We start from the raw sequence: 24,461 nt of genomic DNA, 5'->3' as shown, positions 1-24,461 counted from the left end.
CGGACACTCATAATTTTCAATCCTGCATCACAAACCATCTAAATGTTCAGTGAATAAAAAAATTCAGATTACGATATAACTCTTCTTTTTGATGTGGTGACCTTACTCTCACATGAGTGCAATCTATTGCATCTAAAACTTTGGGAATCCCTGACAGTCTAAAAATTTTTTAGCTTCACAGCATGCCATTCTTCTGAGGTATTTGGGAAAAACACATAACGTTTAAAAACAGATAAAAGGGCATCAATGACAGTAGTTAGGCAGCGAGAAAAAAAGGTTGGCTCATGCCAACAACTATACTTGTGACTGATTGGAATGATCCAGTAGCCAAGAAATTTAAAACAGACAACAATTTCAACATTGCAGGGAGAGCATGTATTCGTGTAGTAATGGGTTCCAGCTGATCAGATATTTGATTATAGAACCTTTCAAAAGATTCTCTGGTCAATCAGAAACACCTTACTATCTTACTGTCTGCAAGTGCATGAAGTCCTGATCTTCGCCTAAAGAACGTTGGCACCCATCTGCACCTTCTTTGACGCCAATTATCAACACGTTAAAAAGCATGCTCTTCAACTCTACTTTGTATTATATGCATATAAATAGTATGAAAAATAGAAGAAGTTCTATAACTATCACAACTGATATGCAACGCTAATGGTGCTTGAAAATCATCTATTCATACTAATTGTCGCGACCTCTGCATATGCGTATAGAAAAACACATACGTGAGAATATATGATGCCTGTATTGAACAGTTGACAGGAAGATAAATTAGATAATCAGTTTATATTATAGGGAATATATTTTACAAATTCTTGTAAGGTTGTGCGAACGTATATCTGCATTCTTGCTGCAGACAGGTTTCCATAAATATTTTTCCATCCTATTTATGTTTCATAAATTAGAATTTTAATTTGTGCGTGAATTTTTACGCAAATATTATTGAGCATACACATTTGAAGGCTTGATAAATTTCCCCTTTTTAACTTATTGATTTTTTTTCCAAATATTTTTTTATTTACTTTTCAGATTAACACCACTTCAAGCCATCAACAGAGAGACGTAAAACAAACAAAGCAAGGAAATAAAATCTTCATTAGTTATTCAAACCATAAATAACAATACATCATATCACAGTCTTTATATATTCAAATGTCCAGTTGAATCTAACTAATACAATCTATATCTTGCTATATAACTCATTCCACTCTCCTCTTATTTTCTGTGTAAAAATGTATTAGATGTCAAGAAAGGATACAAAATTTGTTTCTGTATTCCAGATTGCTTTAATAAAAATGTCAATTTCCCTAGAAATGTTTCAATATATATTTTTTGATGCAGGTTCCATATCAGATTGCTCTATTATCAAAATATCAGACAATTTAATTAATAAGGGCCAGCTTACGAGTTGAGTGCAAAATTGCCCTTTCGCAAGTACGATATTTGAGCACCACTCGTAATACCAGAGCACACAATTGTAAAATATAGAAGGTGACACAGTAGTATACATTATATTCAATAGTAGGTATAATCGCAATACACTTACTGCTTACAATGCTCTCTATCTATATCATGATGTGGGCATTATTAATTCCATCAATAGTGTGAATATAATGTGTAACTTTAGGTTCACACATTAGTTGATGCAGTATTTTGTATTTATTTGCAAAGTCAGCGGCTCTATGGAATTAACTCTTACTGCTTGTCTGTACTGCCATTTCCGTATAAAGCACAGAAAAGAAAAATTGTCAACTACTTGACTGAAGAATAATGATATGATTACTAATATAGAGAGCGAATACTGGATTAAGCACCATTTATGTTCTAATATATTAAGACACAATTTCAGAATCTCTGAAATCAGGATACGATAAACTACGTCCCACGTGTGTCACGTGACAGCTGCCATTACGTTAACATTGGCTATTAAGGATTGCGCCTCTCTCCATTCACAACTCAGGGAAGTATAGGAGGGCGGGGTTCGGCAACAGTCAATACATACATGGCTTTGAATTGTGGATACAATTTTTTTCTATGCAAATATAAAAGTTTTCCCGCTAATATGTAACAAATATATAACAATACTCTTAACAATCTGTGGAATTCAAATGATAAACTAATAGTTATTTAGTTAGAACGAGTGGTTCAATCTGCAACTGTATCTGATTGGTTAAAAGTGGTGACTAACTACTATTGACTGATACAGCCTATTTAAACTCAGAGGAAACAGAATAACTTTGCCTTTGACAAAGCAGGATTGCAAAATGTACGTCAGGCGTTTCTGGCATGGTACGGTCCCGGCCAAGGATCTTCAGTTGTATAGTTTTTTATTTGGTTACTTTACTTTTTTGATATGTTTATGCCTACTCAGACTAGTACGGGAATACCCAGTTATTCTTTAATAATTGTTCTGGTGTTACACATGAGCAGATCACTAATCTATTTTGATTCCTTGGGAGGCTTACAGATAGTCTGCATTTACGGGCCTTTTGTTTCATGTGACCCAGTTCAATGGGAATAGGTACCCACGTTGTACTGGTCTGATATCTGGCACTCCTTTTGATGGTTTTGGATCTGATATTATATGGTATATACTGTTATTTGGCCCGCACATGCCTATATAAATAGAATTTTTTTATTTCTTTTAATTGTGTTTTACCCCTCCCCCTTCTTTTATATTAATTATGAATAAACGTTATGGTTTATATACTCCTTTTGTCATGTAAAGATGCGACCTGATAGGATTATATTTGCAGTTTATTCTTTTGAGTGCTTTGGGGATGCTCTTTTTCTGTCCTTATACAGTTTCTTAATTCTATATCTGCATTCAGCATCACTTGATAGGTGAAATATACATTTCTTCTCAGGGCACTAGAAGTATATTCCACTATATATTTATTTATAATTGTACGCTGGTATCCAAGGCTCCAATGGGAGCCTTGTTCTCATGCATGAGAACTAGTGCAGCAAAAGGAGTAAGTTACAGAGCGACGGGCAGAAAATGTTAATATATACAGTATGTATATAAATATATACATATATATTTATATGTTAATATGTGTATATACACTTATTAACACATAAATATATATGTATATAAGCATATACATATATACTGTATTTACAGGGAACACACAGTTCCCATGGACCGCTATGTAAAGGCCCCTTTTTAGTGCCGTTTTGTTTTCTACAACCAACACACGCCACTTGTAACACATTATAATTGCTTAGCGCATTTTTTGTTAAATAGAAAAAAAGCTTATATTGTAATCGCTGGTTATTTATCGCACGCCCTCAAATGGGCAAATTTGCCAGTTTGCGGGTGTGTGATAAATAAGCGCTCCACTCGTAATCTAGCCCTATATGTTTTAATTTGGGTGGGTTCTTGGATTTCCAGTCAGTAAGAATTAATTTCCTCCCAATCAAATTACCTAGATTCCCAAATCATTTGTGATTTGGAACGTTACTGAATTTTTCTAAAAATTAGATTTGTTCTAGGAAGATGGAGACCCTCAGTTTATTTAATTTGAAGACCCAGTATGAAACTTTCGCCGAAAATGTCTTGATCTTAATACATGCGTAAAAAACAAATGTTATGCTTACTTGGTAAATAATTTTTTTTTATGGTGGTGAGTATCTACCAGACCCATTCTTTTTCTAAATAAATATATAAATTCCTTCACTGTGGATTAATTTAATATTCTTTTGAATGTGAATCTGGTATGAGGTTAGCTGGTTAAAGAGATTTAGGGCAGCCAACAGGAGCAAAGCAAGGTAAAGACTGAGGAGGAAGCATAGAGGTGCAGACAAATATTATTGACTGGAACAGCAGAACTATTATGGTAAGCTGTAAAATCTGAGACAGAGAGAAAACAAAAACTATAAAAATAAACCTTACATTAATGTGTGAACTATCAGCATGACACTATACATCAGCCACAGCAGTACATGTCACTTCTTTGCTAGGAACAAGTTCCATCTCACCCTGCACTAGACAATGCTGCATGGGGAGGGGTGTGTGTGCACTCACTTATTCTTCCCACTGACACCTTTCTACAAAGCACTGTTCCCCTAACAAACTTCAGTTAGTTGATCTTAGGGCCACAGCAGAAAGAGCAGGACTAAGGGGACCAGCAGACTGGATGCTGTCTGTCCAAGGCTGCATGGATACAGTGTGAGATGAGTCACACAGCTTCAAGACTGAAGAGAGCAGTGTATGCAGCTGCACAGATGCTCAAATCCTCATGTCCTTGCCGCTCCAGCTTTCTGCTGCATGCGCCTACAGTCAGCCCTACCCAGAAACAATCCCCACAACCAGAGCAGTTACCTGGTAACAGTGGTAACCCCAGTAGGACCTTTTCTGATGTGGTGGGAATGGCTGGATGCCGAGTTAGGGCTTTGCATTCAGTGCTGCACAGTGCACATCTAAAACAGCACATGGCAATAGCTATTGGCATGTCACATGACACCGGCACGGTCTGGCACAGTTTTAAAAAAAAAAAAATATATAAACAGAGTACTTTTGACTGTGACAGTATTAGGACTGAATGTGTGTGTTCCCCATGTCACATGGTATGAACCATAAAAAAAAAAATTTTTTTTTTTTTTAGGACCCTTGGGCCCCTCAACAGAAACTGGGCCCTGGGCAGCTGCCCTTTTTGCCCTGTGCTAAAGAAGGTCCTGTTTCTGTTACTCTCCTTCCTTGACCATATGTTTGACGGAGGAATTAAGATGGATTAAAAGCTCTAGATATTATCAGGTGTACTCATGACAGTGTAATGGAGCTGTATATAAAGCCAGGGAGTCTCCTTCTATTATAAAGAGAGAAGCAGGAATGATTCAGTCTTTAAGTACTGTAGTGTTAGCATCAGTCAACATTGGGTCACCTTGTAAGTTGGTGAATGGATAAGCAGAATATGACCATATTGTGTGAATAAGATCCTAATTTTAATATAAAAGAATAGGTGTTTTTTGCAGGCAATTTTTGCAGCATTTAAAACTGTTTTGTTTATTTGCAAGTGGATGTGCGCCAATACCCGCTGTTATATAATGTTATACTGTGTGAAAAACTAGACCAATGTCTCTTTTTTTTATTGCATATGGTTAGCGCTCAAGTAAAAGCCAGACCTTAGTTTTTTAGGCTCTGATATTCAAAACGTATATTCTAAAAAAGGGAGCTGAATCTCGTGCTGACAAGTGGCGATGTGTCTCCCATTTGATATAATGGGAATTGCAACTTCAGCAAAGTCCGCCGACATCGCCACTCAGAAGCGATGTAGGTGGCGGAGGGGGCTGTCTTCAATGCTTGATTACACAAAATACACTGTGCATTTGCGAAAATAAAAAATGTTTTATGTGTAGTAACTCTTCAAATTAAAGGGATATTAAACCCAAATTTTTTTCTTTCGTGATTTAGGTAGAGCATTCAATTTTAAGCAACTTTCTAATTTACTACTATTATCAATTTATCTTTGTATTTATGGTATCTTTATTTGAAAAGCAGGAATTTAAGCCTAGGAGCCGGCTTATTATTGTTTCAGCACCTGGGTAGTGCTTGCTGACTGGTGTAGCCAATGTAGCCACCAATCAGCAAACGGTACCCAGGGTGCTGAACCAAAAATGGGCCAGCTCCTAAAATTACATTCAAATAAAGATACCAAGAGATCAAAGACAAATTGATAGTAGTAGTAAATTACAAAGTTCCTTAAAATTGAATGCTCTACTTGAATCGCGGAAGAAAAAAATTGGGGGTTAATATCCCTTTAAGCATATGCAAATTCAATTTCACTAATTTCTCACACTGGGAAATAAGGTGCACACAAAATGCACAAATAATATAAATTCAAACAGTGTATTTCTAAAACCAAATAAGGATAAAGTCCATATAGAAAGGATCTTGCTGAGGAAGAAAGGTAAGTTGCCTGAAACCTCTTTCCATCTGAAAGTAAAACTCCAAGAGAGAGAGAGAAATAATATTGATGTCCGTAAAATACAGTAACTAATACCTATACGTGGGCCTCTATTTATCAAGGTCTGGCGGACCTGATCCGACAGTGCGGATCAGGTCCGCCAGACCTCGCTGAATACGGCGAGCAATACGCTCGCCGTATTCAGCATTGCACCAGCAGCTCACAAGAGCTGCTGGTGCAACGCCGCCCCCTGCAGACTCGCGGCCAATCAGCCGCCAGCAGGGGGGTGTCAATCAACCCGATCGTACTCGATCGGGTTGATTTACGGCGATGTCTATACGCCTGCTCAGAGCAGGCGGACAGGTTATGGAGCAGCGGTCTTTGTGACCGCTGCTTCATAACTGCTGTTTCTGGCGAGCTTGATAGATAGGCCCCATGGTGGTACTCACACTTTACTGAACTTAGTCCAAGCTCTTAGTATGCAATCATGTGGTTCAAAGCCTCACGGCTACCAAGGCAAATGCAGTAACTCCAGGAATTTAGTAAAATATATTTTAATATTAAAAACAAGGACATAACACAGATAACAAATCACTGAGACACAAATCTTATGCACATAAGAACCACTTAGCTATACGGCAAGCACATTATTCATCCTTTGTGTAACTGTGGCTCAAGAGTAGTAAAAGGTCTGTTAAGTCCTGAAACAAACATCTGACGTACGTTTCCCTGTATCAAAACGTTGTAATATGGGGAAATGTCCATCAAGAGCTGGGTGCTAGCTACTGATTGGTGGCTGCACATATATGCCTCGTGTCATTGGTTTATCAATGTGTTCAGCTATCTCCCAGTGGTGCATTGCTGCTCCATTAATAAAGCATACCAAGAGATTGAGGCAAAATTGATAGAAGTAAATTGGAATATTGTTTAAAAATGTATGCTCTGCCTGAATCATGAAGGAAAAATCTTGAGTTTCATGTCCCTTTAAAAAGCAACTCATTAGAGGTGGTAGACAAAGAGTTATTGTTGCAATTTATTAAACAAAGTATTTTCTTTTAGTTTAATTCATATTTTTTGATGTTTGATTTGATTGTGTAATTTCAGTTTTTTGGCAATCAATAAAAGCAAAGCATTTTTTTTTCTTGGGAAATTACCTTAAATTTTAATAATATTTGCAAAATGGGCAACATTCTTAGTTCATTTTCTGCCTAAAATTGCTACACAGTTCATAGGAATGATGAGCAAGCATAATTTCTGTTTTTATAAATATCTATCTATAAATTAATTAGTTTGCAGAAATATAATGCTGTAAAGTTTTTGAAAACAGGAGTGCATTGTTTGACAATATTAACCATTTTTACAGAGTAGAAGCAAACTGACCAATGAAATAAGCTTGTTTCTAGCAAGTGGGGTTCTAGACATTTGTGGGTGCAAATAGAACATAACAACGCTAAATATGAGGTATAAGAGGGGTGCTAGTTGGTCTTGTCTTGTTTACTCTTCTCCTTGCTCTATATGGAGTACTGGACTTGTATAAAGTTAGAGGGGCTGATTTACCAAACTGTCAATCAGCCCCAATGCAGATGTTTCCGCGCGAGCCTTCAGACTCACTGGAAACAGCAGTTAAGAAGCAGCGGTCTTAAGACCGCTGCTCCTTAACTCGTACGCTGCCTCTGAGGCTGCGGACATCATTCCGCCCGATCAAATATAACCAGGTTGATTGACACCCCCTGCTAGCAGCCGATTGGCCGCCAATCTGCAGGGGGCGGCATTGCACAAGCAGTTCACCAGAACTGCGCGTGCAATGTTAAATGCAGACAGCGTATGCTGTCGACATTCAGCGATGTCTGGCGGACATGATACGCTACAGTCTTAAAAATCCAGGGGGACTTAGAATTTTTGGTGTGCTACAATAATGAATGGGGCACCTAATCCTCCCCCAAAAACAACTGCAGGTCTCCAGGATAATAAAACTGGGAATTTACTACAGGTTCTTTAAAGGACTACCTGGTTCTACTGCAGACTTTTCCAGGGCCGGATTGGGCAGCCGGGATACCGGGAAAAATCCCGGTGGGCCGCAGGCCGGCAGCTCAGCTGGGCTGGCCTGGGCTCAGCTGCTGCAGTAGAGCAGAGCAGTGCCAGCAATTAATTAGCAACCAATTTTTTTTTATGTGATCGTTACATTATCATATCATCATTGCAAATGTGTAAGTATGGGCTAAGACTGAGCGCTACTTGACTGTGTGTCTGTCTGACTGTTTATAGGCTAGTGCTGGCGCTGTGCTACTAGATTGTGTGTGTCATACTGTGTCTGAGTTACTTTTACCAATACATCCCCCTCCAGCTCCGGCCATAACGCAACCTAGTAGGCTACCTCAGCAAGCCAATCAGGCTGAGTCTGTGTCTGAGTCACTCAGTCACAGCTCAAGTCTGACTGTCACTCACTGGATGAAATTACGGGGGTGGACCGGGCAGGCCCGGCTTGAACGTCGTTACATCACTGACTCCCACACATGACATAGAGGAGGGAGCCTGCTCAGCCTGGGAGCGTCAGTTAGCCAGTTGCATTGGATGGAGGCCATGTGGGGTCACGTGTGGGAGGGACAGATCACAGACGACGATGGTCACGGCAGGACAGTAGCAAAGATTCAAGAAGTAAGTGGGTAAACTGTGGGTTACATTAAGTCAGATTTGAACCCCACCAGTACTCCACCAGCTCACTGTGCGGTGCACTATTGCTGCTGCATATAAATAAGTACGTAATTAATTGTATTCCCTGTTTAAAAATAATCAATAGTATTACCTAAGTAAAAAGTAATGATTATGTTTTGGCATTCTATATAGAGTTAGTGTACTACTAAGTTGCTGTATGAGTTTACTCTACTCAGCCATTTCATAAAACACCCCCCACTAATTTCATATATATTAATTCAGAGTAATTAAGTTAGATTGTCACACTTATTTGGATTAAAACAAACTATAATGTGAGTTTAGTGGCTGTTCCTATTTTAAACAAAACAACCACTAAAATATACTGTGTCCCTGCATTAGTTATAAAAAATATACTGTGTCCCTGAATTGTGTGTTATAAATAATATACTGTGTCCCTGCATTAGTTAGTTGTTATAAAATATATACTGTGTCCCTAAATTGGGTGTTGTATGAAATTATACTGTGTCCTTACACTGGGTGTATAAAATATGTATGTATATTTGTATGTGTGTATACATGTGGTGTGTGTGTGTATATTTGTATGTGTGTATACATGTGTGATGTGTGTGTATTTGCGTGTGTGTGTGTATATATATCCTATATAATAGAGAGAGAGAGAGAGAGAGAGAGAGAGAGAGAATGAGAGAGAGAGAATATACTGTATGTGTGTGTGTGTGTGTGTGTGTGTGTGTGGCAGTTTGTTTAGTATGTCTGTGTGTGTTAGTGTGTCTGTGTGTGTCAGAGTGTCAGTGTCTGTGTGTGTCCCTCAATGATTGTGCTTGTTAGTGTCTCTGGGTGTGTTAGTGTGTGTTTATTAATATATAGTTTGTCTGAATATTAGTGTGTGTTAGTGTGTCAGTGTTTGTTTTAGTGTGTATGTGTGTTTAGGGTGTTAGTGTGTCTGTTTGTCAGAGTTTCTGCAAAAATAGACCAACCAAAATCTTCGGCTACTGGCCCATGAAGCCCCAAAACTGGAACTGACCGCTGGTGGGGAAGAGAGGTGGGCGGGGGGGGGGGGCGGTTCTGGGCTGGTCTTCAAAATTTTCCAGGGCTGCTTTGATTTCCCAGTCCGGCCCTGGACTTTTCTCTTCTTGTACTTAGAATAGGTTGGTGGACAGATCATGAAAGCTACATTTTTTGAATCCAGTGCTGGTGCTGACTATTATCTTTCTACAAATTGTTTACTTACAGCAGCACAGCTCACACCATGGGGTAGATTTATTATATGTCGGGTGGACATGATTCGCTGTAGTGAATCATGTCCGCCCGACATCGCTAAATGGCAACAGCATACACTGTCGGAATTTAATGTTGCACAAGCATTTCTGGTGAAATGCTTGTGCAATGCCACCACCTGCATATTCGTGGCCAATCGGCCACTAGCAGGGGGTGTCAATCATCCCGATCATATCTGATCGGGAAGATTGCAGTCCGCCACCAGTCCGCCACCTCAGAGTTGGCGGTTGAGTTAAGGAGCAACGGTCTTAAGACCGCCTCTTCTTAACTTATGTTTCCGGCGAGCCTGAAACATCGGGCAGAGCAAGTATTATCGGCTGCTTGTTAAATCTCCCCCCATGTGTCAAGGGAGTGCCAACAAAACAGAGCTTCTGCCACTGCCCTGCGATACGTCATAAATGCAAAATAATGTCACACAAAATACAATGGACCAAACAGGATGAAATAAAGGTCTTTTTTTTATGTATTTGTGAGATAAGATTTTGCATTTCTGAATCATCTGTCTACCCCATTTCTCTTTTTTATTCTAGGATTAAATGTTGCTTTTCTTCATTAGGTGAAATGTTTATTTTGCATTGTTTTTTTTTTTTTGTTTTTTTTAAAGCAGTTATGAATGTCCGTATGTAAAAACAACCAGAGGAGTCACAAAATAACCTAATTGAACTCAGTAGCTTTTGCCCTTCATGGGGGTTGCTTTGCATTGAGCTGCTCCTCTGCTAGCTTGCACAATATAAGGAAGCATTGGCTGGTTACATGACTATTGAATAGTGAACTTCTGTTAATAGATTTGAAATCAACAATTTGCAACATTTTGAAGAAAATCTTGGTTACAGATTTTGCTGTTTGGTTTTCTAGGGAACAAGCAAAATTTGTATGCAAAAGGAATTTAATGGGACACTAAAGTCAAATTTAAACTTTCATGATTTAGATAGGGCATAGAGTTCGAAGATACATTCCAATTTAATTATATTATCAAATTGTGCACAGTTTCTTATATGCATATTTTTGGGGGGCATCTGCTACCACAGAACATATGCAAGAGTTCACAGTGTATATGTATGTGAGTCTGTGATTGGCTGATGACTGTAATATGTTATAGAGGCCAAGAAATTGAATTACAATTTGACAGAAAAATTCATAGTAAGTACTATTACGTTTAATTTTTATCATGCACTAGTTGATTATATAATTTTTCTGTATTCAATGGTCCTTTAAGCTTTTGGTTTTGCATAGCTACAAACATTTTCCAGATGTTTTCCAAGACAGAAAGGTAATGGAAGGCGTGGGAGAAATAATGGTTGGTGGTCCACTGGTGAGTTGTGGGCCAAGCTGCAACAGAAGGCCGGGGCCATAGGTGTTCTGTGGATGATCCCAGACATGTTATCGGTGGAGTTAGGCAGCATCAGGACAGGTCATGGTCGGAGCCAGATCAGTCCCTGAAAATAGGAAAATTGCCCTAATAACGGAACCTATGAAAGGAAGAGCAGACAGGTTTTCCAACCCACAATCCTGAACAGTGGGGAGGTATGGCTTTGCAAACTATTATCTTAGTGGAATTTGGAGCATTAACACATGCACTGAGGTAGACTTATTATCCTTCCTTGACATTTGGGATTATTATATTTACACAGATAGGGCCACAGAAAATAATAGATGATTCTATAAGATTTCACATTTGCCTTCTGGACTCTTAATAAAATTTGTTATAAACAGAGGAACCTACTTCTTTTACCTCCAGACCTATCACAATGATTTAATTAAATTACTTTTTTGGATGCTGTATTCATTTTTGTATTTAGGACTGCATTAGTTATATGGATGGCATACTTAGAATTCCAAGCAAGCCTAACAAATTTGTTGTTAAAGTTTAGGAGTTCAGCTGGGACAACCCCCTGGGTTGTTTTTGCTGCAGTTTGTAATTTTACAAGGATAATAAAAGTCTTTATAAATTGTAATCCTCATCTAAAAGTCTATGATTTAAAGCAACATTTATAGAGAATTAAAGGGACAGTCTAGGCCAAAATAAACTTTCATGATTCAGATAGAGCATGTAATTTTAAACAATTTTCCAATTTACTTTTATCACCAATTTTGCTTTGTTCTTTTGGTATTCTTAGTTGAAAGCTTAACCTAGGAGGTTCATATGCTAATTTCTTAGACCTTGAAGGCCACCTCTTTTCAGAATGCATTTTAACAGTTTTTCACCACTAGACGGTGTTAATTCACGTATTTCATATAGATAACACTGTGCTTGTGCACGTGAAGTTATCTGGGAGCAGGCACTGATTGGCTAAACTGCAAGTCTGTCAAAAGAACTGAAATAAAGGGGCAGTTTGCAGAGGCTTAGATACAAGATAATCACAGAGGTTAAAAGTATATTATTATAACTGTGTTGGTTATGCAAAACTGGGAAATGGGTAATAAAGGGATTATCTATCTTTTAAAACAATAAAAATTCTGGTGTACACTGTCCCTTTAAAGCTGCAAAACACCCACACCCACATATATATATTTATATACTAATGCAAGGGGCTCAACTTCATATCAAGCTGTGCGCCTGTTGCCCAGATGTAAAACAAACGAACTGTCCACAGCACCAATGAAGTAAAAGGAATTTTCTTTATTAAATGTTTAAAAGCATACAAGACAGGTATGCGACGTTTCGAGACCGCAGTCTCTTAATCATGCATACACAGTAATGCACCTGTCTCTTAATTTAAAGGCAGTGTCAACCAATCACATTCAGGATCCAAAGTAACACACCTTGTGCTTGGATTAACCTTTTCATCTCTTGTTTATACATATATGTACAATTGTGATTTAGTATGTAGATTCTGCCATCCATAAATAGAGACATAAATAAAAACAATATATTTACACAAAGAACAGGTAAATTACAAAATATAGGTAAAAAGCTGATGTACACTTACAGAAATATCGTTACATATCGATTTTGTAACTTTTTTAGTTCAAAGCCTTTAAACAAAATACCGTTATTATTCTATACAATGTATGAACTCTTTATCTTAATCTTACAGAGAACGAGATATAAGAGTTATCCTGCATACACTATACATTGATTAATGACCCTAACCTTAGGAATACACTCATGATAAAACAATCAAGAGTGAAAATAGAGGGGAACCCTGGCTTAAAATAAGAAGTTTTTTAACAGGTTTTTTAACAAGAAGTTTTATAACAAGAAGTTTTATTAACATCATATTGCCAGAAGAGGATTTTAAAGTGAGTTCGCTCAGAGGAAGACCGACAGATCCCATTCTCTATTTAACCCCTTAGGGTACATAGAATCCAATCTGTGGATCCAAAATGCCTCTCTTTGTTTCAGAAACATTTCTCTGTCTCCTCCTCCTCTGAGCACTCCCACTTGATCTATAATTTGCCAACGTAACTGGCTAATTTGATGGCCAAATTCCACAAAATGGCAAGCTACTGGAGCCTTATCATCTTTTTTTCTAATGTTTGACTTATGTTGATTGAGTCTATTTCTCATGCTTTGGGTCGTTTCACCTACATAGATACGGGCACACGGACATTTAATTATGTATACCACATATGTGGATTCGCATGTGTAATGTGATTTCAACTTAAATTTATGACCATTTATAGGATGTACAAATTCCTTGCCCTTGATAACAGAATTACAATTACCACACCCTAAACATGGATAACAACCAACATTCCTCTCGGTGATATACCTTTCTTTATTTGGTCGTTTAGATCCTAAGTCAGATTTTACTAGAAAGTCTCCAAGATTTTTAACTCGCTTATGGGCCATAATGGGTTTGTTCTGTAATACTTTTATTTCTTTATTACAATCCTGGATGATATGCCAATGCCTTCTTATAATCTTAGATATCTTATTACTGTGCTCATTGTGTTGGGATATGAAGATCAATTTATCATCTTTAGCTTGTCTTGCTTTATCTCTATCCCTTGCTTTATGTACATTTTGTATCTCTTGATTAATAAGCACTGCTGGGTACCCTCTATCTAGAAACTTTTTGCCCATTTCCTTAAACCTAATTTTTTTGATTTCTTGTTCACTGACAATTCTGTCCACCCTAATAAGTTGACTCCTAGGTAATGAGTCCTTTAACCTGTTGTTATGAAAACTGTCGTACCTTAGAAGGGTATTGCGATCTGTTTCTTTGCAATGTATATCAATTTTCAGTTCAGTACCCTTTTTATATATCTCAGTGTCCAGAAACACCATCCTTTCTTCACTTAAATTTAAAGTGAACTCTAGGCCTGCTACCTCATGATTGATCTCATCCACAAAGCGGACCAGGGAGTCCCTGCTGCCCCACCATATGCCAAAGATGTCATCTATGAATCTCCACCAGGTGGCGCCATACTTCTGAAAGAGCTGGTTGCTATAAACAAATTTCTCTTCAAAAAAATTCATGTAAAGGTTGGCATATGATGGGGCAGCATTAGACCCCATGGCTGTTCCCTTCTTTTGTATATACCACGAGTCCCTGAAAATAAAATAGTTATAGAATAACACCACTCTCAGCAATTCTTCAAAAAAATCAATTTGTTGCAAATTATATTCTCCTGATGTTATTAACATATGTCTTATTATACCAATGCCACTCTCGTGCTTTATTGAGGTGTATAAACTCTTTACATCTAATGTGTAGATTATGCATTTAGAGCAGTCTAATTCTAATGTGGATAATTTACTGATAAAATCGCTTGTATCCTTAATGTATGAGGACATCTTTTCTACATACGGTTGCAGTAATTTATCCAAAAAAACAGAAATATTAGAGAATGCAGATTCAACATTGGAAACTATGGGACGCCCCGGAGGACTTTGCATATTTTTATGTACTTTAGGTACAGTATAGAAAATGGGGGTTCTTGGATGTTCTCTATATAAATATTCTCCCATCGTTTTATCAATGATACCTGCTCTAATGGCATTGGTTATAATACGTTTGATTTCTTTCTGGATCTTAAAAATAGGGTTGGTGTCTAATTTCTGATAGGTGTCAGTATCTTGTAACTGTGTCAGAATCTCATTTATATAATACTCTTTATCTAGGACTATGGTGGCTCCGCCCTTGTCCGCTCTTTTAATTATGATTTCATTATCTTTTTGTTTAATAGTTTTAATGGCCTCTCGTTCAATTTTAGATAAATTCAAGTTTTTCCTTTTTCTATCCTTGGTTACTTTTGTTTCTAATTCTTTAATGTCAGACATAACCAATTTCATGAATGTGTCTAGACTGCTGTTGTGTACCTGAGGTGTAAATGTACTCTTTTTGTATAGATTATACCTTTTTGGGGTGATAGCACAGCATTTGTCAGATTTACTTAACATGTTGTCATTTATGCCAATATGTTTATTACCAAAAAACAATTTCAATTTTATACTTCTAAAAAATCTAAACAAATCTTTGTTTAGCTCAAAGAAGTCCAGGTCTTTATAGGGGCAAAAGGATAACCCTTTCTCTAAAAGTTCGTACTCACTGCTCTCCAATTTGGTTGCCCAGATGTGTCATTACCCACTAACGTGAGTATGAAGTGCCGCCCCCATTCCATTTAATTATTTTTAAATTATTTGCGATTATGGTCCAGATTATAGGTGGAATGCAAAAGTTTGCGTGCGAGCGATATCGGCTTTTCATGTTCGTTTGCATGCCGGTTAAATTGCGTTGATATAACAAGTTAAATGTAAACGTGATTGCTTGAGCGCAATTCAAGTTAACGTTCGTCGGGTTAGCGCATCCTCAGAACTGTGGCTAACTGTTTCATGAAACAAAAAAGTGTCACAAAACACATCAAAAATACATTACAAAGTAGAGTTACACTCATAATAACACCATCTAATAAAAATTTGTTCTAAAAAAATTTGCATAAAAAAGTTATAAGGGCTCAAATATATGAGGTCTCAGGTGTTAGGGGAAAAAAAGGCAGCCAAAGGTCTTTAACATTAAGATACATACACATGTCTAAAGATGTATATGTATGTATATATAAATGTCTATATATGTGTACATATGTATTTATATGTACAGTATATATGTATTTACAGATGTATATGCAGTCAAATATAAACAAATAAATACATAAGTGCATTGGAGCCCTTTGCAGTTAAATAGATAAAAACGTGTAAAAGCATATATATGCAATATTCATTTTTAATAAAGTGTTATAGGGATAGACTTAAAGAGACACTGAACCCAAATTTTTTCTTTTGGGATTCAGATAGAGCATGCAATTTTAAGCAACTTTCTAATTGACTCCTATTATCAAATTGTCTTCATTCTCTTGGTATCTTTATTTGAAATGCAAGAATGTAAGTTTAGATGCCGGCCCATTTATGGTGAACAAACTGGGTTGTTCTTGCTGATAAATTCACCCACCAATAAAAAGGTGCTTTCCATGGTACTGAACCAAAAAATTGCTTAGATGCCTTCCTTTTCAAATAAAGAAAGCAAGAGAACGAAGAAAAATTGATAATAGGTGTAAATTAGAAAGTTGCTTAAAATTGCATGCTCCATCTGAATCAGGAAAGAAAAATTTTGGGTTCAGTGTCCCTTTAATGAAGGTCGAGAGGATATGATTTGCTGTAGTGACTCATGTCCGCTCTACATCGCTAAATACAGACAGCATATGCTGTCCGCATTTATTATTGCACAAGCATTTCTGGTGAAATGCTGGTGCAATGCTGCCCCTGCTCACTGGCGGCCAATCAGCCACTAGCAAGGGCTGTCAATCATCCCGATTGTAACAGATCTGGATGATTTCAATCCGCCATAAAAGGTAGCCGACAGGTTAAGAAGCAGCAGTCTTACGACCACTGCTTCTTAACTTCCGTTTCAGGCTTGCCTGAAACAATGGGCCCCTGAAGCAACATCTGCTGCTTAATAAATGGATCCCATAGTGTGTATTTATTGTAAATATTTTGCATTCCAATGTTCTGCACATAGCAGAATATGTTCTAAGTATTTGTAAATATATATTCCTATATCTGTATATATCTATAGCTATATATAATCATCTCTATATATACAGTATATATAGGTATAGATATATATTGTACCAAAACACCATCAGATATATATAGAAATATGTATTTATGAATAAATATTCTATATGCTATGTGCAGAACATTGGAATGTAAAATATTTATATTTTCATGTCAGGTTAGTGCACATGACAATATGCGATTGGGTTTGTGTTCGAGTATGGTGTTAGTTTTTTTTCACCTTTTTGCTCCATTGACTTGGGGGAATAGGCTATCACGCTTGCGATATTGTAAGTTTGGCTGTTTGCGTGCATCAGGTTAGAATGAGAGCGATAACCGTTTTACTTTCCACTCGTAATAACAGCGCAACCCGACGCATGCAAAATGTTTACTTCTAGAGCAATTAGCGCTCTTGCAAAAGCGCTAAATACCACTCCACTCGTAATCTGCCCCTACATTGGAAGAATACATTTTTAATAACTTTCCCCAGAAACCAATAGGACAGCTTTTTTCTTATTAGAATAATACATTTTGGGGTTGAGCACAAAAATCCCTTTAGACTTTAATGGTTAATTTGTTAGAAAAATCATTAGATACATTTTTCTTAAGGATTATAATCAACCTCTTTTTTTGGTAAAGCTAACTATATAAAAAGTATCCAGTTTCATATTGCACATATTTATTATTTTCTTTTATCTTAAAAGTAAATTTTTATTTGTTTTGTTTTTTAAAACACATTCTTTTTTCTATAATTTGCTTTGAATAGGATAAGTAATATGAGACTGAGGGGCCGTATGGAGCTTGATGCCTCTGTTTCCGTGCAAACCTTCAGGCTCGCCGGAAAATGAAGTTATGAAGCAGCAATCTAAAGACCTCTGCTCCATAACTTGTCCGCCTGCTCTAAAGCAGCGGACATAAATCAACCCAATTGAATACGATCGGGTTGATTGACACCCCCTGCTAGCGGCTGATTGGCCGTGAATCTGCAGGGGGCGGAATTGCGCCAGCAGTTCACAAGAACTGCTGGTGCAATGGTAAATGCTGACAGCGTATGCTGTCGGCATTTATTTATGTGCGGCGGACATGATGCGCTACTTTGTATCATGTCAGCTCGCACATTGATAAATATGCCCCTGAAAGTTAAAGGACCAGTCAACACTGTAGATTTACATAATCAACAAATGCAAGATAAAAAGACAATGCAATAGCACTTAGTCTGAACTTCAAATGAGTAGTAGATTTTTTTTTTCTGACAATTTTAAAAGTTATGTCTATTTCCACTCCCCTTGAACCATGTGACAGCCATTAGCCAATCACAAATGCATACACATACCATGTGACAGCAATCAGCCATTCACAAATGCATACACGCTTATTCTTGCACATGCTCAGTAGGAGCTGGTGACTCAAAAAGTTTAAATATAAAAAGACTATGCATGTTTTGTTAATGAAAGTAAATTGAAAAGTTGTTTAAAATTGCATGCTGTATCTGAATAATGAAAGTTTAATTTTGATTGAGTGTCCCTTTAATGTAATTTATTACGAAAAAAGTGTACTAATATTTATAGTGAAAATTGTGTAATCACATTTCTTTCATTATTCTCATGTAGCATAAATTTGCTAATCACTAATTTATCACTATTGTTTTATCATTTCTGATTGCATGCTCCTACTACCTTTATTGTCAGTTCATTATCTTATCTTAATCGTATTTCGGGGGCGCATACAAAAGAGGTAGGAACAATTTTTTTCAGGGTGATGTTTTATGATTATCCTAAGTCTTAAGATATATATTTATTCTAAATTGTAAATACCATTATACAGTATTCCTATTTTGAAGGGGCCAAAATACCCTTGGAATATGATCTGTCTATCAAATATATAAATTATATCTTAAAAGAAAAGTATCATGAGAATGAAAAAAAATTGATAATAGAAGTAAATTGGAAACTTTTTAGAAATGGTATCCTCTATCAGAATCATGAAATACATTTTTTGGGTTTAATGTCCCTTTAAAACAGTGTGAGGTTTTCTGGATATTTAGATAAGATACAATGGAACCTGAAGAATTAAATAAAGAAATCAATTGGTCTTTTTTTTATTAACATATGAATTATAACTTTATTTAACAATTCTGCATTGGGCCTTTGAAAATGTTAAAAATTTTAAAATGTTAAAAATGTTTCATATGTTTGTTTTCTAAGGGTATCTAGCTTGATATACTTTGCTGGTTACAGTGTTACATTTAGGATGCCAGGCATCATATTTTTAACTATTTTATCAAATGTGTGTGTTTTCTTGATTTGTTACATATTCTCTGCCTTTGCTATCAATTGAATTGTAATTAACTAATTATTGTAATAGATTTATTGAAACTGCTATAAATTAAGGCATTTAATTACAGAATGATATCACATTACTAAGGGGATCGCCCCGAAACGTTGTGTTCTTTGTTGATCCCCATGCTTCAGTAATAAAGGAATTTTTATTTTTGGATACAGCATTTTTGCCTTTTTTACTTTGTATGTGGGCTTGACAGTGGCTCACAGCTGTGCCAGAGCGCCTGGTGTAAATTCTGGTCTAATCTTGACTTATTAAATATACCCCTAGGTCTCCATTTGCGCCAACCTGATGCACGCTAACTTTATTTGCACTTGAGCGAACACTTTTACTTTCAACTTGTAATATGTGCGCAAGTTAGTGCGGGCGTCATATTGCTTATCGCAACCCACGCTAACAAAAGCGTGCCACTTGTAATCTAGCCCAAAATTGGGTATCCCTAGAAACAACTATGAATTGTGTAAAGGTATTGAAAATGGGAAACTGTACTACAGATTTGTTTTCCTCTTGTTTTAGATACACACAATTAAACCACTGTTTGACATCCCATACACACAAACAACATCTAGAAAGATCTCCCACATGCTTTGAGAAACTGTGCATAATGCAAAGTACACTGCAACATACAATATCCCTATTATACAAATTACTATTACTGCCAAATTATACTATTATACCTCCTTATATAAACACTTGGAACAAACACTTGGGTCAAGGCATAGACAACAAAACATGGCTAAAATCTTTCAAAACTGCCAAACGGCCTCAAGAAGTGCACTACAAGATCCTGAGCAGATGGCATCTGATGCCTGTTAGATTGAAACTTATTTATTAAAATTCTAGTGATAGATGCTGGAGACGGCGTGGGGGAGGGATCTATGTTGCACATTTGATGGACCTGCCCAAGGCTGATTTTGTTTTGGTTCGATGTGCTTTGTGCTAAGGAGGATGCCATAGGTAAAGCAATCCGCAATTCAAGAATTCTTTTGTTTCAGGCACTTCCAAAACTGAATGACCCAGCTTATCCTATTGTTGATAATGTTAAATGGCGCAAAGTAGACATGTGCATGGCGAAAAAATTTGGTTCGGTTCGGATCGATTCAGATTTTTTTGAATTTCGGTTCGGATGGATTCGAATTCGGAAAAATTTGAATCAATTCGTTTCAGATTCATTCGGATTCGAATAAATTCGGCTGGATTTGGTTCGATTCGGTTCGGTTCAGAAATTCGGAATTTAGGTAAGTGTTAGGTGGGATGTGCTGTGTATTAGACTAGTATTATGTACTGTATATTAGGTGTAACCCATAGCAGAGTGATATAACCTAATATACTGTACAATACTAGTGTAATCCATGGCCATCCGAAACTACCAAATAAATCCGAATAAATCCGAACTAATTCGGATTTATTCGGTAGATTCGGTACTATTTTAATTCGGAAATTCGAATCGATCCGAATCCTGAATTTTACGAATTTGGCCGAATTTCCGAATCGTTCCGAAACAAATCGCACATATCTAGCGCAAAGAGCATAATACCATGCCACTGGAAGACCCAAACAAACCGAGTGTCCTCTTAACTAATTTCCCTGGAATTTTACACAAATAAAATAGAGCAACATGAAACTTTGTCAATTTTATGGAGAAACACTGTTACATAATTATTCAGTTTTTATAGAGGTTAACCAAGTACCCACTTCTTCTTTTTCTATATCTTCCTTCTTTTTTTTTTTATTCGCACTCCCTCCTCCCAATATTCCTTGTTTTTATTGTTCTGAACATGATTTTTTTTTTAATACTATTAAGATAAATAAAAGGGGTGTTCCAGTTCTGTACGGGAATAATTCTCTGTGGTGGTGTATGAGTCTCCTTTTATCCACAGACTACAAAGAAAAGTTGCCTAAATAACGCAAAAGTCGCGTTATTTCACCTTCCATAGCGCTACCATTACAAGCTTCTAAAAATCCTCCTTGTGCGTGCGATAGGGTGGTGATAAGCTCCATACCGCACAAAATCCAAGGGCTGAGAATACGTGCTCGTGCACGCTTTCCCCATACACATCAATGGGGAGAGAGTGTTAGAAAAAAAACTAACACCTGAAGCGTGGAATGGCGATTGCCGTAACGCAACCTATTGATGTCTATGGGGAAAAAAAAGTTATGTTTAAACCTAACACCCTAACATAAACCCCAAGTCTAAACACCCTTAATCTGCCACCCCCGACATCGGCGACATCTAAATAAAGTTATTAACCCCTAATCTGCCGCTCCCCAACATTGCCGCCAGTAATAAAAGTTATTAACCCCTATTCCGCCACTCCTGGACATCGCCGCCACTAAATAAAGTTATTAACACCCAAACCTCTGGCCTCCCACATCACCACCACTATATAAACCTATTAACCCCTAAACCGCCAGCCCCCACATTGCAAAACACTAAATTAAACTATTAACCCATAAACCTAACAACCCTCCTATATTAAAGGAAGCCTTACTCGGCTACTTTTTATTAATATATACATGTGCCTCCTATATTAAAGGCAGCCTTACTCGGCTACTATTTATTAATATATACATGTGCCTCCTATATTAAAAGAAGTCTTACTCGGCTACTTTTTATTAATATATATATGGCCATCCTATATTAAAGGAAGCCTTACTCGGCTACTATTTATTAATATATATACATGTGCCTCCTATATTAAAAGAAGCCTTACTCGGCTACTATTTATTAATATATACATGTGCCTCCTATATTAAAAGAAGTCTTACTCGGCTACTTTTTATTAATATATACATGTGCATCCTATATTAAAGGAAGCCTTACTCGGCTACTATTTATTAATATATACATGTGCCTCCTATATTAAAAGAAGTCTTACTCGGATACTTTTTATTAATATATACATGTGCATCCTATATTAAAGGAAGCCTTACTCGGCTACTATTTATTAATATATACATGTGCATCCTATATTAAAGGAAGCCTTACTCGGCTACTTTTAATTAATATAAACATGTGCATCCTATATTAAAGGAAGCCTTACTCGGCTACTATTTATTAATATAAACATGTGCTTCTTATATTAAAAGAAGCCTTACTCGGCTACTTTTTATTAATATAAACATGTGCATCCTATATTAAAGGAAGCCTTACTCGGCTACTATTTATTAATATATACATGTGCCTCCTATATTAAAAGAAGCCTTACTCGGCTACTTTTTATTAATATAAACATGTGCATCCTATATTAAAGGAAGCCTTACTCGGCTACTATTTATTAATATATACATGTGCCTCCTATATTAAAAGAAGTCTTACTCGGCTACTATTTATTAATATATACATGTGCATCCTATATTAAAGGAAGCCTTACTCGGCTACTATTTATTAATATATACATGTGCATCCTATATTAAAGGAAGCCTTACTCGGCTATTATTTATTAATATATACATGTGCATCCTATATTAAAGGAAGCCTTACTCGGCTACTTTTTATTAATATATACATGTGCATCCTATATTAAAAGAAGCCTTACTCGGCTACTTTTTATTAATATATACATGTGCATCCTATATTTAAGGAAGCCTTACTCGGCTACTATTTATTAATATATACATGTGCCTCCTATATTAAAAGAAGCCTTACTCGGCTACTTTTTATTAATATATACATGTGCATCCTATATTAAAAGAAGCCTTACTCGGCTACTTTTTATTAATATATACATGTGCATCCTATATTAAAGGAAGCCTTACTCGGCTACTAGTTATTAAAATATACATATGAGCTTCTAGTCAGCAGCCCTGTAGTATGCATATGTAATATTATACACAATTCATTAAACAATGAGATTAGGTACAAATCACACTTTGTAAAATAAAATATGTACTGTATGTCCACTATTGTTTGATAAAGATATCCAGTGTGTTTATTTAGACACTTGTTGCAGCTTGTTGAGGGACCCTAATAGCCTACTTCGCAGCTTAGAGGGATACTGAACCTAAATAGTTTTTTTCTATGATTCAGATAGAGCATGCAAGTTTAAGCAACTTTCTAATTTACTACTATTATCAACATTTCTTCGTTCTCTTGGTATCTTTATTTGAAAAAGCAAGAATGTAAGCTTACGTGATGGCCCATCTTTGATTCAGTACCTGGGTAGCGCTTGCTGATTGGTGGCTAAATGTACTTTAAACTCGTAATATCAGCGCAATTTAACTTACCCGCAAACGATCGATAAAACCCGCGATTAGTCATGTTAGCAATGTATACATTGTCTTTTGATATGTTTTATAATTTAAAGGGACAGTCTAGTCAATATTCAACTTTTATTATTTAGATAGGGCATGCAATTTTAAACAACTTTCCATCTTACTTTCATCATCAAATTTGCTTTGTTCTCTAAGTATTCTTTGTTGAAAGCTAAACCTAGGTAGGCTCATATGCTAATTTCTAAGCCCTTAAAGGCCGTCTCTTATCTCAGTGCATTTTGACAGTTTTTTACAGATAGAAGCACTAATTCATGTGTGCCATATCGATAACATAGTGCTAACTCCTGTGGAGTTACCCACGAATCAGCAATGACAGGCTAAAATATAAGTCTGCAGAGGGGGAAGTCTGCAGAGGCGTAGATACAAGGTAACAACAGATGTAAAAAGTATATTAACATAACCGTGTTGGTTATGCAAAACTGGGGAATGGGTAATAAAGGGATTATCTATCTTTTTAAACAATAACAATTATGGAGTAGACTGTCCCTTTAATTACCAATCAAAAATGTTTGTTTATAATTATGATTTAAAGTTTTCTGGACGTAATGTAACTATTTAGGGCTAGATTGCGAGTGGAGTGCTATCATTTGCACATTAGCGATATCGGATTTTCGCACCCGTTTGCACACAAGTTAATTTCCGCTCACATTAAAAGTTGAAAGTAAATGCGAATGTGTGAGTGCAATCGCGATTTGCGCTATAGTGATTACCGCAACCTCAAAGCTCTGGTTAACTGTTACACAAGTCAAAAAAGTGTCACAAAACACATTAAAATGACATTTACATGTACAATTACACTCATGATAACAATATCTAATTAACTCATGATAACAATATCTAATAAAAATTATTTGAAAAAAAATATTGCACAAAAAAGTTATAAGGGCTCAGGCAGGCAAAGGGCTTTAACATAGAAATACATACATATACCTGTACATGTCTAAATATGTATATGTGTTCACATGTATTTACAGAGATATGTACAC

The sequence above is a fragment of the Bombina bombina genome, chromosome 2, assembly GCF_027579735.1.
Source record: "Bombina bombina isolate aBomBom1 chromosome 2, aBomBom1.pri, whole genome shotgun sequence".
Taxonomy (NCBI): domain Eukaryota; kingdom Metazoa; phylum Chordata; class Amphibia; order Anura; family Bombinatoridae; genus Bombina; species Bombina bombina.
This window is presented reverse-complemented; position numbering follows the sequence as displayed.